The following is a 16563-nucleotide window of genomic DNA, read 5'->3' on the forward strand; positions in this document are numbered from 1 at the left end:
TTTCTAAAGTGGATATAATAACAGTGTCAGCCTCAAAGAATTGTTGTGAAGCTCAAATGTAAAGCACTTTACAAATGTTCCCTATTATTATTATTAAAACTTCTTAAAACTCCCTCTGATACCCATTTCACAGGTGGGAAATGTAGAAGGAGAGGAAAAAAAGGACTGAACGACAACATAATTTTCAGTAAAAAAGCAAAATCAAAACTGTTCCCCCCTCACAAACGTTGAGATAATAATCTCAACCTATTTGCAAATGACACTGAGGTATCATGGTACCTACAGATGACCAAATAAAGCTCTATGGTTAGAAGATGTACTTGGAATTGTAGCACCAAGTAGGAAACTCCATTTAAAGTGAGTTTGGACTGATAAACCAAGCTTAGCTCTGAGCACTTAGCTGAGCAAATTGCAATTCTAAAACAAAAATTTACTTGCACTTTTTCAAGAACATTTTCCAACTTTGGACAGCAAGCTCTGGACTACTGAAGTCATCTACTATTCCCATCCTTTTAAGAGGCATAGTGGACAGTGAAAAGGGCATGGGGATTGGTGACAGGAGACTTGATTGTGAATTTTCCTTCTAAAACTTATGAGCTACATAACCACCCTTTCCCTCACTTCATCTTTCTGAAATTTGTATAAATTGCAAAAAGGTCAATTTAGGTTTGGTGTAAGGAAAGAGTGCTTAAAGACTAGAGTTATCTCTAAAAGGGATGGGCTGCCTCAGGTAGAGAATTCTTTCTCCCTGGAAGTCTTTAAACAAAGAAGGCTCACTTCTTGGACAGTTTTTAGAAAGGACTCTCTTTTTTTTCTATGGTCTAGTCAAATCACCTACTTGCTATTCCTTATACACTAAATCCTACCTCCTGCCTATGTATTTGCTGTTCCTCATTCTTTCAATGCACTCATTCTTTCACTATCAGTTATCAAATTTCCTGGATTCCTTTAAAATACAGATCAAACATCACTTCCTCCAGGAGGCCTTTCCTGGTCCTCCCTCCCCAACTCCCTAGCTGACCATAACCTCTAAGATAATGTCTAACACACTCCATATTTATCTTGAATGCACTGGTTTATATATGTTGTTTTCCTCATCAAAGTGTACGCTTCTTCGGGGCAGCCAGCTAGCCCAGCGAGTAAGAGCACCGGCCCCAGTGTCGGGATGACCTGGGTATTGAATCCGGGCTCAGATACTTAGCACCACACCCAGAAATAACTGGCTGTGTAACCTTGAGCAAGTTACTTAACCCCAATTGCTTAAAAAAAAAGTGTACAGTTCTTGAGGGCAGGGGATATATCCGGAGTGCTTAGTACAATGCTGTTATTCAGCCATTTTAGTCCTGTCTGACTCTTAGTGACCCCATTTTGGGTTTTCTTGGCGAAGATACTAAAGTGGTTTGCTATTTCCTTCTCCAGTTCATTTTGCAGCTGAGGAAACTGAGGAAAACAGGATTAAGTGAATTGTCCAGGGTCACATAGCTAGGAAGTGTCTGCTGCCAAATTTGAACTCAGGTCTTCCTGACTCCAAACCCAGTGTTCAACCATTGTTCCACTTAGCTGCCCCTCCTAGCACAGCAATTGAGCATAAATGCTTATAGACTGAGTATGGATTTGTTTAGATGGCATTGAAAAGTCCCTTTCAAGCCTGAGATTCTATGATTCTAAATATTATCAATGGACATAACCAGGCTGTAGGAAAAGCTCACTCCCGACCTTAAAAAATGTTGCAAATGAATATTATTCCATAGGCCTCAAAGCACTATGAACACACTAGACATTATTCTATAAGCATGACTGCTGATTCAGAAAATGATATTCATTTCTTTCTGACCACTATAGGGTCTTCTCACTGGAAATACTCCTAAATGAGCATTACTCAAGTGTGACATTTTAAAACTTAATCTACTTTGCTAAGTTAATTTTTATGTTTTATTAATTGTTAATGTTTTCTCCAACATTTTCCTAAATCTAGAAAATCAAGAAAACAATAAATCAAACCCCAATTTATGCTTACCAATTTCCCAGGTGTGAATACTCACAATGAAAAGTTCAAGCTAGCTCCTTCACACCCCCTGGGTAGTTGACTGGAATTTGGGAATATGGATTAAATAATTTCATGTATAAAATTAGCAGTTTAAACAGCCCCATGGCTCTAGAATGCCTTAAATACAAAATAAGGTCTTAGGGAAAGGAAAAGATGTATTAAATACTTAGGGACTACCCAAAGCTCCAACCTCCATTAAGTCTCACTGGGGTTGCTTTAATGGACATACTTCTCCCCCACCCCACTACACCCCCCAAAATGTAGTCAGTGTTTTAGGCTAAGTAGGAAACAATTGAAAATAAGGGAGCGTTGATCAGATTCTTCTATTCATATTACTTAATAAGTTTACCTCATAAGATTTTAAAACTAATTAAATAAGATAAGTACTTTGAATACCTTAAAGCCCTATACAAACATTAGTTCTTTCTTGATATTGCTATTATTATCATTGGAATTAACTATATTTATTGATAATTCATCTGTAAGAAAATATTTTGTGATAACTGAACCACCATACCCAGATGAGGAAGAAAAGCACCAAATGCACAAAACTTGATCAAAAACAGCCCCAGGCATGTGGGTATATGTGAGGAGGAAGGGAGGGATGGATGGAGAGAGAGAAGAGAGAGAGAGACAGAGAGAGGGAGACAGAGAGAGAGAGAGAGAGAGACAGAGAGACAGAGACAGAGAGAGAGAAAGCGCACTAGCTCCACCATGTCTGATGTCCATTAGAGTTCTAGAATTCCAGGGTAGTAATTGGCTGAATGTGATGGTGTGATGATCATAGTGGAACTGCACCCTTATTCCTTCTTAGGATGCAAGACTCATTCATATAGGTAAAAACTAATTGAAAAAAGTGATTTCACTTGAGTTAATATGATCTTCCCAACAGTTTAGGGATATAAGGCAGCAAACTTATTAAGTAGAAAACAATCAAAGTATCCTAAGGAATTTTTTGTCTTCTCACTAGCTAGACTCTTTCAAGGGAAAGAGCCTTGAGGCTTGCCCTACAAAGGACAATAAGAGTGCCTTTTGTAAAAGGAGTTATACTTTTCCCTTTGAATTCTACATATGAATACTGATCATTCATATGGATGGACACAGAAATGGAAAGTGGATAAAAACTGACTTTGACACAGACTATCAGAGTGTTTTTAGGAAATCTAACTTAAGTAAATCAATAACTACAACATAAGAATCTAGAAACTTCCTCCTACAGACAATACTTATTCTTCTTGCTAAGTGATATGGGATCCAAGGGAAAAGATTGTAAAGTATCATAAAGATGGAAGATTATCAGAAGTTTCACCTCATAAAAGAAAAAAGTAATAGAGGGAAAGACTGATTTACAAAAATCTTGGCAAGAGATTCAAATAAACTAAAGACATTTTGAGGACATTTAACAATGAAAAAAGAAAAACGGAAAAGATTTGCAAAGATTTTTATAACAAACTACTTTAATCATTAATAAGTACAGCTACTACATCTGTACTCTAAAATCAGTATCCAAAGTATCACATGAAGAAATAAAGCTAACGTTGAATAAAAAGTAAAACATGGGCTAGATTAGACTAAATATACATAAAAGACACTTGAGCTAAAAGGGGCAGAATCGTGACCAGGTTAAGGGAGAGATTGCCAAGCTAAATGAAAAAGGGGAAGATAGTAAAATCTTAGAAAAGAGACAGGAAGGCTTCTGCAAATATCTTACAAAAGACTATATCATTCTAATCATACAACTGATTGAGAGGTAGAGAGAATACAAGCATTAATTGTATTTATTACTGACTAAAAAAAAAGTCCTTAATTTGGTAGAGCAAAATTCTGTCTATCTATAGATCTATCTATCTATACTAAAAAGTATCTCTTTTAGCAAGGTGTCTCCCATGAATGTATTAGAATCACTTAAGAATCTTTAAAAAAGTAACAGAAGAGATAAATTGATTGTATGACCATCCAATTATAAATATCAAGAAAGGTATAAAACAGGGAGATATGAGTTCACCAAAGGTATTTTGTGACCATGGAGTATAGTACAAAATACAAATGAATGAATAAGAAACATGTTTGTTGTTGTTAATTCATTTTTTCAGCCATGTCCAATTCTTCATGACCCCTTTTGGGATTTTCTTGGCAAAGATGCTCGAGTAGTTTGCCATTTCTTTCTAAAACTCATTTTAGAGATAGAGAAACTGAGGCAGACAGGGTTGAGTGACTTGCCCAGGATCACACATCTGGTGTCTGAGGCTGAATTTCAACTCACAAAGGTAAATTTTTCTGACTCTAGGCCCAGCACTCTATCTACTGCACTACCAAGCTGCACAACAAGGGCTTAATAATAATAATAATCATCATTCCATGTATCTTGGACAGATACTTTGAATACATACTGAACTGTGCCCAGAATTGGGCTTAAGAGAATGGGCTAGAGTGCCTTTAAGACAGGAAATTATATACTGCTTTTAATGATCTCAAGCATCACGCTGAAACAGAGGCAGAGCTTCTGAACTAAAATTTCAAAAGGCTTTGCAAACTTTAAAGCATTCCATAAATGCCAGTTATGCTGCTATTGTCAATTGGCTACAATGTCTATAGTCATAGAATATCAGACTTTCTGAAGAATTCAAATTGAGGATCACCCAAAAGAAAAAGGAAAAGTGTGCAGTGGGTATGCATTTGATACACTATTTCACCAACAGAGGAAACTCTGTAGGAGGACTCTAAAAAGTGAAGGAAGGCTGTCAAGTAGCAAAAGGATGCACCAACTGACAGAAAACCTGTATGCTCCATGGACACAATATTAAAAGATCTAGGACAGGATGTCTGTGAACTTAGAAAACAAATTTTTATAACTATATTTCAATATAGTTGGTTTCCTTGTATTCCTAAGTATTTTATTTTATATATTTCTCTCCTGGTTCTGATCCCAAGTTCCTCTTTTTGGCTTGCATATATAGTTTCTGGTCTTAGAGTAGTACCACGCACATAAGGAGCTACTTAATAAATTAATAAACTTAATAAATACCTCTTTCCTATTCAATTGAAAACATAATTTTGAGGATTCCATAGATTCCACCAGAATATCAAAGAGGACCACAACACACACACACAAACACACACACCCCATCCCACCCCCCCTTCTTCAGCGGAAGGCTAGCAGAGAGGTGCCCCAGGAGCAGCTCCTCAGCACTGGGCATGCAGCCAGCATGGCAGCTCTCTGGGCCCCTAGTCCTGCTGTAGAGAATATGGAGCCATGAAGAGGAGAAGCCCTTGGTAGGCAATCATGAAGGCTTCATGCCCAAATGTCCTGGCCTGTGTCACTGGGCCTCCTTCTGGGTCTGTAGCCTGGCCTGCTCCCACAATCTAGAGACATCATAGCTTTTTTTTTTTTTTTAAAGCAATCAGGGTTAAGTAACTTGCTCAAGGTTACACGGCCAGTTATTTCTGGGTGTGGTGCTGAGTATCTGAGCCCAGATTTGATCCAGGTCATCCCAACACTGGAGCCGGTGCTCTTACTCACTGAGCCACCTGGCCGCCCCTAAGCAATTGGGGTTAAGTAACTTGCTCAAGGTTACACAGCCAGGTATTTCTGGGTGGGTACTAAGTGTCTAAGCCCGGGATTCGATCTCCAGGTCATTCCAACACTGGAGCTGGTGCTCTTACTCGCTGTGCTACCTGGCTGCCCCAGGGCATCATAGCTTTTTAAATGACTTTTGAAAAAGTAGATGTAGATCTGATCATCTTTACTCAGAGACTCTTATGTGATGGGTAGTCTGGGTAAGTGTGTATGCATGTATATGTGTGTGTGTGTGTGTGTGTGTATACACTTTAAAACAGCTATTAAGAGGCAATATGGTATAGTAGAAATAGCAAAGAATTAGGAGGTTATAGATTTGATTTCTCATCTCGGTTATATCACTAACTAGTTGTATGACTAATACAGCAACTCAGACAACTATTTCAGCAAGTAGTTATTCTTGTATATACAATGAAAGGATATCTTACATATACAATCAAAGGCTATGTGATCTTTCTAAGGTTCCTTCCAACTCCAAATTTTGAAGAACTAAATCAGGGGGTCTTAACCTAGAGACTATGAACATTTTTAAAAATTTGACAAAGACATTTCAATGTAACTGGTTTCCTTTGCATCCCTATATATTTTATTCTATGCATTTAAATACATGATTCTGAGAAGGCATTCATTCATCAGATGTTCAAATAAATAGGTGACACAAAAATAGTGAAGAACCCCTGTAGTAAATGCAAGCCATACTTTATGTCTTGATTTTAGTTCTGAGCATTAAATTTATTCTAACCCTAGCCAAATATGTTAGAGTTATCACTTGATATAATCCCTCCAAACCCAAATGCTTATCCATTGTTCCCTGCTTCCTCAGTCCACCATCTACCTAACTAAACTATTTTGCAAATACAAGATCATAGAGTTCTAAGAAAGGGAATCAATATTTTTATATTGCCTACTACACACCAGGCACTATGCTAAACATTTTACAAACAATAATTCATTTGATCAAAGAGAATTGTGTGTTCCCTTTGTATAAATCACTTATGTTCAAAGATAATGAATTTAAGACCATGGATGTTAGCTGACTTATCCAAAGTCTCACATCTACTGAATAGCAAAGCCAGGACTTACAAACTTAATATTCTGAAACTCAGCTCTATGCTTTTTTCACAACCATAGACTGCTTCTGAATGCTAAAAATAAATCTTCTCGATTGTTCTTATTAATCAAATAAGATTGCCTATAATTTTAAGGAATATTTTAGAGAATCTGAGCAAGCCTATATCCTTCTATTCTTTGTGAAGTGTCTAGCAAAACTCAAAGGACCCAAAATCCCATCCCTGGGAGTGGAAAATAAATAAGAAGTTTTGTTTAAAAAAAATAGTGCCTTAACCACACAGGCTGGACAGCTATTGCCTCACCCCTCCTATTAAATATTATCCACAGTTCTGTGGGAATATGTATCTCCCAAAGGTTTCGGATTAAATTTGAAAATGCAGCTATGCCATTGTAGGAAGATCTCAAATCGACATAGTCTAATGTTAACATAATAAATGTTTCCTGAATTTAAATGCCTACTACATGTAAGATAGTATATTAAGCACTGAAGACAAAAAGATATAATAGGGCATAGAAACTTGATCTAGGGAGCTCATGAAAAGATAGGATGAAAACAAACTCTAATAGATAAATGTAAAGGAGAGATCCCAACAAAGTGCTAAGATAAATCAAGCTGAGGGAACTAGTTGGAGGGGATGCCTGTGATAATGGAACAATCTCTACAGATAGAATTGGGTCAGTGATAGGAGGCCATCACAGCCATGGAGTACAGTGTGATCAAGGGCACACAAATGGGACAATTCTAAAATGTAGAGCATGTAAAGGAGGTTAATGGTTAAAAGGGAGAAAATAGTAGGTTGAAGTCAGACTATGGCCAAATGAATTCCAAGAAAAAGAGTATGACTTTAGGGTTTTGAGCAAATAAGCGACATTGCTGGAGTGAGGCATCAGGAATGTTTACAAGTAAGAGTATAAAACATGGATAATAGAGGGCACAGATTGGAAGTAGCAAGATCAGAAATTATTACAATAGTCCAAGTGGGGATGGTAAACTAAAGTGGTTACAATGAGAGTGGAAAGAGGAAACTGGACTTGAGAGTTAGTTGGCAAGTTCAGTAGATTTTTCATACACACAATAATTAGGGAGAGGGAAGAATGAGGAAAAACAAAGGGTCAAAGGTGAATCAAGAGGTTTTGAGGCTGGATGAACTGAGAGAATATTAAGTCCCCTCCCCCCCCCCCCAATACAGAAGAAGACTAAAGGGGGCAAAGTGTTTTTTTTATAAATTGAGGGGATTATAATAAATATGGTTTTGCACAGTTATAACTGGATTAGATTACCTGAGATTTTTTTTTCAATTCTCAGATTCTTTGTTTCAATTGAACAACATCAAATAGGCAGTTGGAAATATAGGACTGGAGTTGTGAAGAGAGATTGGTGTAGGTAAATGAAAACAATAAAGAAAAAAGTATAGGGAAAGAAAAGAGTCAAGTACAGGACCCATATTTAAGGGGATAAGAAAAGGATATGGAGGCAATGGATATTGAAGATTGTTCAGAGATTTAGAAGCAGGAACTTAAGAGTGCTATGTCTTAGAAATCAAAAGTTGTTGATAGCCAAAGCCAAATGCTGCAGAGGAATTAAAAAGAATGAGGACCATAAAAAGTCCAGTGGTGATAGGAAAACAATTTCAGAAGACTGGCACAGAAAGAAAACACATTGCGGGTTTTGAGGTGTGAATGCTTGGAGAAGAAGTGGGAACAGTGAATGTAAACTAGTCTTCTTAAAGATAGTGTAGGAGGGGGCAGAGCCAAGATGGTGGCACATAGGCCAGGGCCTAGCTGAACTCTCCCAATGTCTCTGCCAAACAACTTTAAAATCACTCCTCAAATCAAATTTTCAGAACCAACAAAAGGTCAGAGGGAGACATTTTTTCCAGCCTAAGAAAATTTAGGAGATGTCTGTAACACCATGGATGGTTGAAGACTCTGGGCAAGCACCAGCAATGGGCCTTGGAGACAGCTACAACAATAGAAGCAGCAACTTCAGGAGCTCTTGGCCCAGACACATTAAGGGGATTGGACAATTGACCAGAAATAAATTACCCTTTGTTGGCACTGGGTACAGTGAGCATTGATTGGCAGCTCTATTGCCCATAAGCAGTTCTGGGTTGCAGTTTCCAGGCAGAGAGGAATATTTGTTATTGGTCATAAGGGGACAGGAACCTGGGTCACACTTCAAGGGCCAAGAGGAAACTAGCACTTGTGCCCACAAGAAAGAAAATGCCCCAGTCACAGGGCCAAGAGGAGCACTAGTATTTATGGCTTCACAGGACAAGGAGCCCCATCTGGGTAAAGAACAGAGTGCAGACAAGGAAAGCAATGACCATACCATTCCCATGATAACCCCACCTTGGAAGCACAGGAAACTTGCACGCACTCAGAACTAGCTCTGAAAATAGCAGAATGAAAAAGCCTGGAACCACAATGACTCCCCATCTCCAAGGTGAGCAGAGCTCAACTTTAACATAAAGTTCAAAGTGCAAAAATAGGCTGGGAAAATGAGCAAAAAAAAAAAAAAAGAAGAAGAACCTGACCATAAAAAGCTATTAATGGTGGCAGGGAAGACCAATACATGACTTTAGAAGAATACAACAATGTAAATACATCTACAAGCAAATTCTCAAAGAAAAATGCTAATTGGACCCAAGGCCAACAAAATTCCTAGAAGAATTAAAGAAAGAAATAAGAGTGATAGAGGAAAAATTGGGAAAAGAAATAAGAGTGATTGAAGAAAATGAAAGAGAATTAAAACTTGGTAAAAGAGGCACAAAAAGTACTGAAGAAAACAAAATCTTTAAAAAAAAAAGCAGAATTGCCTATTGATAAAAGAAGCACAAAAATTCACTGAAGTAAAAAACTCCTTTCAAAATCAGAATAGACCAAATAGGAAAGGAAGTACAAAAATTCACTGAAGAAAGGAATTCCTTAAAAAACATAATTGGGAAAATGGAAAAAAAAAAGGTACAAAAGCTCATGGAAGGAAATAAATAATTCCTTAAAATTTAAAATTGAGCAAGTGGAAGCTAATGATTCCACGAGACTTCAAGAAACAATAAAACAAAGTCAAAAGAATGAAAAAAAAAACAATAGAAGAAAATGTGAAATAGCCTTGGATGAAGTAATCAAAGCTATTTATAATTATATTGAAAAAAATGTTCTAAATCACTATTGATAAGAAAAATACAAATTGAAATAAATCTGAGGTACCACCCTACTGTTGTCAGATTGGTTAATAGAAAAGGAAAATGACAAACTTTGAGGGAATGTGGGAAAATTGAAATACTAATAAATTGTTAGTGGAGTTGTCAACTGATTCAATCATTCTAGAGGGTGATTTAGAGCTATGCTCAAAGAACTATGAAACCATGCACATTCTTTGACTTAGAAATACTACTACAAAGTCTATATCCCAAAGACAGGAAAAAAAAAGAAAAAAAAACAAAGGAAAAGGAAGTTAATGTACAAAAAATTATTTATAGCAGCACTTTTAGAGGTGGCAAAGAATTGGAAATTGAAGTGATTCCTCATTTGGGGAATGGCTAAACATGTTGTCAACAAGTTATATGATTGTGATGGAATACTATAATAAGATAAGAAATAATGAGCAAGATGCTCTCAGAAAAACTTGGAAAGACTTACATGAACTGATACAAAGTAAAATAAGCAAAACCAGGAAAACATTGTACACAATAACAGTAATACTGTATGATGATGAACTGTGAATGACTTAGCTAATCTCAGCAATATAATGATCTAAGACAATTCCAAAGCATTTGTGATGAAAAATGACATCTCCCTCCAGAAAAAGAACTGATAAAGAGTCTGTATGCAGATCAAAGCATACTTTAAAAAAAAACCTTTCTTTATTTTTCTTGTCTTTCTTTTTTTACAACATGACTAGTTTGTGTGTGTGTGTTTTATTTCACAACATGACTAGCATGGAAATGTTTTGCATGATTGTACTTGTATAACCTATATCAAACTGCTTGCCTTCTCAATGAGGAGGAAGAATAGGGAAGAGAGGGAATTTGGAACTCAATTCTAAAATATGAATATTAATTGGGGGGAAATTAAATATTAAATAAATAGGAAAGAAAAGACAAATGCTGTAAGGGATGATAAATAATTTGTAAAATAGTGAACTGGTTCAACCATTCTAGAAAACTATCTGGAACTATGTCCAAAGTGTTACAAAACTGTTCATACCCTTTGATCCAAGACTACCACTACTAGCTTTGTATTCCCATAAGATCAAAGAAATAGGAAAAGGACCTACATGTATAAAAAAATTTATAACAGCTCTTTTTGTGGTGCCAGAGAAATGGAAATTGAAAGAATGTTCAACTGGGGAATGCCTGAAGAAGTTGTGGCATGAGAAAGTAATCGAATATTACTGTGTTATAAGAAATGATGAGGGGGGGAGGTTTCAGAAAAACATTACAAGACCTATATAAACTGACAAAAAGCAGAGTGAAAAGAACCAGGAGATGATTGTGTATAGTAACATCAATGCTTTAACGAGGATCAAGTGTGAAATGCTTGGCAATTCTGATCAATACAATGATCTAAGATAATTTTAAAGGACTGATGAAAAAAATGCTATCCACCTCCAAAGAGAGAACTGATAAAACTCTGAGTGCAAAGTGAAGTATAATTTTCTCATTTTCTTTCCCCCCCAACATTGCTAATATGGAAAAATGTTTTGCATGACTTCACATGTATAATTGATATCATACTGTTTGCCTTCTTAGTGGGTGGTAGAGAGGTGGGAAGGAGGGAGAGAATCTGGAACTGAAATTTAAAAAGGAAATAATGTTAAAAATAATGAATGATAATTTTTAAAAACATTGCCATAATGTGGGAGAGACCAAGAGGTTAAGGGGGTTGTGCATTTAATTAATCATCCACAAGCATTTATTAAACATCCATAAGTGCAGGCATTGTGAAAATTGTCAGGAATAAAAAGACAAAAAGGAAACAGTACCTGCCCTCAAGTAGTTTACAATCCATTGGGGGAGACAATATGTATGCACATAAGTATTTACAAAATAAAGGTAATACTGTCCTGAAGACACTCATAGCTCAGGAAATCAGGAAAGGCCTCATGGATAAGGTGTTATCCTAGGTGATATTTTAAGGATTTTTTAGAAGGACTTCTGGGCCTTTTAGGAGGCTTGAAAAAGGGTGAATCATCAAATTAACTATTTAGGGTTTCTTTAGACCTAGGGAGTTCTACACTAGGGGGTGTAGACAGACAGTATTAGGCTATCCTATATGAAAAAGTTCAGGAAGTCTGAGATTTTCCTGAAAATAATAGCTAGCATCATTGGCTTTTAGACTTTCTGTTGCTTGTCTTGATGGTTAGCCCATGAAGATTCTGGACTACCTGACTCTCTTTTACTTGGTCCCTTACTACTACACTACAGACTTCTGCCATAGAAATGTCTAACCTTTTCCTCTTTTATTCTGTGTTACATCTATTTGTTGATTTTATATTGCTTAACTTGGCTCCCAGTTTCTCAGGCAAGACAAGGCAGAAACCTATGACCCATCAAAAACTAACTTTAAAAGAGCAGGAAAAAAACAAATACTATAAGCAAGTCTCAGAGTTAATGGTCACCACCTCTATTGACAACTGGTTATGAAGAAATCTAGTTAACAATTGAAATTTTATATTTATTATAATTGGATTCTCACAATGACCATATGAGGTATTATCCCTATTTAACAAAGGGGGAAACTGAGGCTCTGAACTGTGTGGGAGGAGAATCTGAACTAAAGAAGTTAAAAATAATTTAAAGCATTAAGCAAAATCATCACACTATGAATAAGCTTTAAGTTCCTTGTACCCTCCCTCCTACAGTATGAAAATATACCTTTCTAGGAATAGATTATAATATTGTAGAGTCTGTGTGTCCCTGGAAGACAACTTGACCAAAGAACAAATATGCTATCAGTGAAACACTTTGTATAAAAGCTACCCAATCCCCATAGTAAGTACAATGCATTTATTCTATGGGGGATCCAAAAGAAGGAGTTTGATTAACTATTTCACAGGTTGTAATAAAATGGTTAGTGAATGAGAAGGTGTTGCAAAAATGTGAATTTGGACTGTGTCTACTTAAAATGATCCTAAATGAGAACTCAAAAAACCTAACCTACTAAGTTACACTATAATAGGACCAATTATCTTGGTATCCTGTGATCCAAGTTTAGAAGTAAGGCATCTTGGGGCAGCCAGGTAGTACAGCGAGTAAGAGCACCGGCTCCAGTGTTGGGATGACCTGGAGATCGAATCCCGGGCTCAGACACTTAGCATCCACCCAGAAACACCTGGCCATGTAACCTTGAGCAAGTTACTTAACCCCAATTGCTTAATAAAAAAAAAGATGTAAGGCATCTTGCATAGCCTAGTACAAAATTAAGAAAATTTCTCTACTTCACTTTCCACACATATAAAGTGAGAACTTATAAAATCTTCTCCTTCCAACATGGGACAGAGGTCTCAGAGACATAGGTGTTTGGTGGGCTGAGGGGTGGGGAGAGAGAGGAGCAGTTTTGTCTTTCAAAGCTCAGAGTGGTATCATTATAAGGCACAATTCTTTCCTCTATCACTAGCTGTTCAACTTTAAGCAAATCACAACTTCTCTAGACTCAATTTCCTCATCTTGAAAATGAGGGCATTGAACATCTACAATTTGGTGATTTCCCCACTGCTGAAAATAATGGCCTCTGGTAGCTAGATGGGGAAGGTGCTTGATGTGATTCTATACTCCCCAGAGATGAGCAGGTGTTTTTTCTATCTATATGTCTCCTCCAGAGGCTGACTAGAGAGATAACAAAAGCCCTAACCCCATGCATGGCAGAAGGTAATCTTTTGTTCAAGAGATATCAGCCTGGCTTTAGGGAGTTAAAGGTCAGGAAGGTCCCAAGCTACATCTCCACTGGGGCAGTCCTGACAGTGTTCTTTCTTACAAAGGCAATTTCAGAATTACTAGTCGTCTACACATTCCTACCTGCTTTTTCCCTCAGACCTATTCCACATTCAACTCGGGGCAGCACAACAGCACTCCTACAGCCCAGGAGAGATTTCTAAAGCAGTTTGATCCCATTCGACAAGCTGAATAAGAACTATCTTTTAGCATTAGGGAAGCCTACAGGGACAAATTAAATTCTGTTCTCTAACTAGCACATAATCATGTCAGAGAAAACTTGAACTAGAGTCATCAAATATAAAAGTATCATTATGTACGTACAAGAGGGAAATGTTTCCAAAGCATGAGCCTTCATACTGATCAGAACTCATTCAACCTCAGGCAGCTTATACCCTATCAGTGTAAAAGCTTGGCCACGCTTGGCCATAGCTAATGATGGAAGATTTGTTGGAATGTAACATCTTTTCTTGGTGGCAGCTTAATCCTTTAAAAAAAATATTCAATCACTTTGCAAATTAATTTGGCTTCACAGACATTTAAAAAAGAACCAGCAATGGATTCCCATTATCTCAGAATACAGTGAAAGCTCTGATCTACCACTAGTTAACTACTTGAGTGACTTTGGGCAAATCACTTAATTTCTGCAGGCACTATTTTCCTCATTTGTAATATGAGGGTTTTAGACTACATGACCTCTGAGGTCTCTTCCAGCTCAAATCCTAGAGGACTTATATTAAGTAGAGTGTCTTAATTTGGGGTTCATGAACTTCAAAAACAAAATTTTAACAACTGTATTTCAATATAATTGTGGTTTCTTTTGTAATCCTAAATATTTAGGGTATTTAAAAACATAATATTGAGAAGGCTACCATACTATAAAAAGGGTCCAAGACACACATAAAGGTTAAGAAACCCTGATTTAGATTATAAAAGTCAAATTCCTTAGCCTAGTATTCAAAGTATTCCTTGCCTTTGCATCCTTAATTATTCTTTATTAGATACCTTTTACTCCAGACCACTGTCTACTGCTTACCCAATTTGTTCTATATGTTCTCATCTTTATGCGTAGGATAGTCTTCCCTCCCCTCAAACTATTTAACTTTTAAAAGCATATTAATCTACACTAGCCTCTTACTTAAAGACCCAGAGCACATCATTATCCAACTCTTAAAAAATATAAATGAAATAGCCAGTGATTAACTCATATCTTTTGTCTGTTTTCCCATGATACATGTCTTATCTTCCACATTAGAATAGTAAACTCCTTTGAAGGCCAGAAATCCTTCTCTGTACTCTCTTTAGCACCAAGCCCAGTGCCACTGACATAGTAGGTAACTAAGGAGGCATCTCATGAATAACCAAGTCAGGACTCAATGATCTATAAGCAGAAAAACAAAAACTGAAAAAAATCTATAAGAGAAAGCTCTAAAACACTGAAATCTGCTGACTTATACAACAGATCTTGTTTGGAATGAGTATTAGAACTGGAAGATTTGAGTTTGAGTCTCAGCTCTGTTATTTCTTACAATGTCTGTGAGCTTCAATGTCCCCATTTGTACAGTGGAGTCAACCAAAGGATCATGGTTCTAGAGGGAGTTAGAAGACAGCTTACGTCTCTTATCTCTCATTCAATTATGACTCCTTGAGGAAAGGGGACTGTTTTTTTTTTCTTTACATTTTTGCATCCCTAAGACTTAGCACAGTGTCTGCCATAGAGTAAGTGCTTAATAAATGTTTGATGAGTGAGATTCCTAGAAATATCCTCTCATCTTACAGATGAGAAAACTGAGGCCAAGAGTTGTTCAATGGCTTGCTCAAAATCATGCAGACAAGTAAAATTCAGTTCATCCAGGTTTTCTGACTGCACAGGACTTTTGTGAAACAAAGCACACTATAAACAATACTACAAAAGTGTGCACTAATATTTTTTTTTTAGTAACTACAGGGAACTAGATTCTATTAAATGTGACAGGCCCAAGTTTCATCATATGTAAAATGGGGGTAACCATGTTTGCATTACCCACTCCACAGGGTATCTAAAGAATAACTGAGAAAAAGGGATTCAAAAGCACCTTTTACCCCATCAGGTAGGTACTACTATAGCAGTTGAGCTATATCAGAAATAAGTGGTAGGTGCTGCCAATAAGCCATTAAGGGGGCTTTGCACTTTCTCCTACTCTGAGGCTGACTGAAAGCCCTAGATGAAAATGCATGGACACAGACTTTCTGAGTTATATATTTATTTTTATTTTTATTCATTCATTCATTCAGCCTTTTGGAGGGCAATTGGGGTTAAGTAACTTACCCAAGGTGTGTGTTAGGTGTCTGAGGCCAGAACCGAACTTGGGTCCTCAGACTCCAGGGCTGGCATTTTACTCACAGCACCACCTAGCCGCCCCCTGGGTTATTTTCAAACTGATCTTATGCTGTGGTTACAGAGCTGCCTCTTTGGATGGAGGGAAAAGTGAGAAAGTCCAGGAGAGATCCTTATATACCAAAGCAGTGTAGATTCATGGCTTTCCCTGTGTGTCTGTACCTGGATTCCCCTATACTGTGTGCATCCCTGGGAATGTCTTAAGAATTGGGCTGGGCTGAAAGCTACCTGAGGTCTTTGGCACTTAAAAAAAAAAGCAAAGGGTTTGGGCAACAAAGATTCAGTCACAAGGTCAGTGCCAGCTGCCTCCCTGACAACGTGTTTTGAACCCTTTTATTCTCTTGGGTCTGCCTGTCAGAGGTCAGAGAACCCTGGCAATCAGAGGTCATGGAACACTGACAATGCTTTGTAACTATAAAGAACCATATAAATATAAGATATCACTATTATTATTAGCTCTCAGCAGCTACAGTAATCAATGTGCAAAATAATTAAAGTCTATATCATGAATCTGTCAGTGGGAGGGAGGAAAGAGTAGGGAAGATGAAATTTCAAG

At 37.1% G+C, this 16563-nt stretch overlaps 1 protein-coding gene across 7 annotated transcripts in view; it reads right to left on the reverse strand.

The window, feature by feature from the left end:
- Positions 1 to 16563, reverse strand: part of CDIN1 (CDAN1 interacting nuclease 1) — a 274152-nt gene that overhangs the window by 134962 nt on the left and 122627 nt on the right. The gene's annotated exons all lie outside the window — the stretch shown is intronic.

The sequence above is a fragment of the Petaurus breviceps genome, unplaced genomic scaffold (assembly GCF_028583685.1).
Source record: "Petaurus breviceps papuanus isolate PSGF00001 unplaced genomic scaffold, PetGlider_PUasm1.0 37, whole genome shotgun sequence".
Lineage (NCBI taxonomy): Eukaryota > Metazoa > Chordata > Mammalia > Diprotodontia > Petauridae > Petaurus > Petaurus breviceps.